This window comes from Bos indicus, chromosome 6 (genome assembly GCF_029378745.1).
Source record: "Bos indicus isolate NIAB-ARS_2022 breed Sahiwal x Tharparkar chromosome 6, NIAB-ARS_B.indTharparkar_mat_pri_1.0, whole genome shotgun sequence".
In the NCBI taxonomy this organism is placed as follows: Eukaryota; Metazoa; Chordata; class Mammalia; order Artiodactyla; family Bovidae; genus Bos; species Bos indicus.
This window is the reverse complement of record NC_091765.1, coordinates 51,727,949-51,729,318: the sequence shown is the minus strand read 5'-3', so window position 1 is coordinate 51,729,318 and position 1,370 is coordinate 51,727,949. Positions and strand designations below refer to the sequence as shown.

General features: G+C 35.2%; 1 pseudogene; it reads left to right on the top strand.

Annotated features, from left to right (window-relative positions):
* The first annotated feature begins 303 nt into the window (after positions 1 to 303).
* Positions 304 to 839, top strand: LOC109560011 (protein-L-isoaspartate O-methyltransferase domain-containing protein 1 pseudogene; annotated as a pseudogene).
* The last annotated feature ends 531 nt before the right edge of the window (positions 840 to 1,370 follow it).

Sequence of the window (1,370 nt, the reverse complement as noted above, 5' to 3'; positions counted from 1 at the left end):
TACCATCTTTCTAAATTCCATATATATGCGTTAGTATACTGTATTTATGTTTTTCCTTCTGGCTTACTTCACTCTGTATAATAGGCTCCAGTTTCATCCACCTCATTAGAACTGATTCAAATGTATTCTTTTTAATGGCTGAGTAATACTCCATTGTGTATATGTACCGTAGCTTTCTTATCCATTCATCTGCTGATGGACATCTAGGTTGCTTCCATGTCCTGGCTATTATAAACAGTGCTGCGATGAACGTCTGTTTTTTAAGATTATTGTGGAGGTGGAGTCCAGAAATACTATAACTACATGAAAGTATTACTAAAACCAGGAGGCATTGTAGTCATGCCTGTAGTAGATCAGTTAACACATGTTATGAGCACTGTAAAATACATTTGGAAAAGTAAAAATAACCTTGTTGCATCTGTTCCACTTACCCGTGCAATCAAATAAGAAGATATTGGCCAATCAGAGTTTATGGAGCACTCCTCCCAGCCCACCCATCAATGCTATCGAGAATCTATAGCACTCGCTCATATTTATATTAATGAACACGTATATTTCATACATAATGAGATATAGGTCAAGGGGGTTCCTTAAAGGGCTCCAACCAAAAGAAAGAATGTTAAACAGAGAATTAAAGCTTACGAATTTGTCGGTAATCAGCTTATTCCTCAGCCTCTAGAAAGTGAGGAGGGTGAGAAAAATAGAAGAGAAAGAAAAGGAAGAAGAAGACCACAATGAAGTTAAAAGAGTCATCTCAGAACTTACTGAGAGAAAAAATTATGAAACTCCACTTCTCTGAATCTTTAAAAGTTTACTTGACATATTTTAGAGAAAAATAGCTTAGAGCAGAAAGAAAAGAATGCCTACTGATAATTCCTCTAGTCTTTAGAATGTGGCATTTGTGAGGAGTTTAAGAGAGAGAATTCTTCCTTTGATCAGAGTGAATTTATAGTGAAGAAAAAGTATCTGTTTTAGTATTTTAAATTATGCATTCAGAGATTAAAAAGAACACCTTTTATAAAATATATTTCCGTTTAAGTCTTGGGGAAAATGGCTATTTTAACTTATAATGACTTTAAGAGTTGAATGCAATAAGAGCCCAGACTTTGTGTAATATAAATCCTCTTCTGATTCCTTACAGGTTTGTAGTAGTGAGTTAGACTTAATTTTATATAAGGTTGCACAACTATTAATCATACATAATCTGGTTTGAATTGCAGTTGTTTGCATTTCCTCCATTAAAAATTTCAGTTCAGTCCCTCAGTGATGTCCAACTCTTTGTGACCCCATGGAATTCAGGACACCAGACCTCGCTATTCATCACCAACTCATGGAGAGTGCTCAAATTCATGTCCATCGAGTTGGTGATG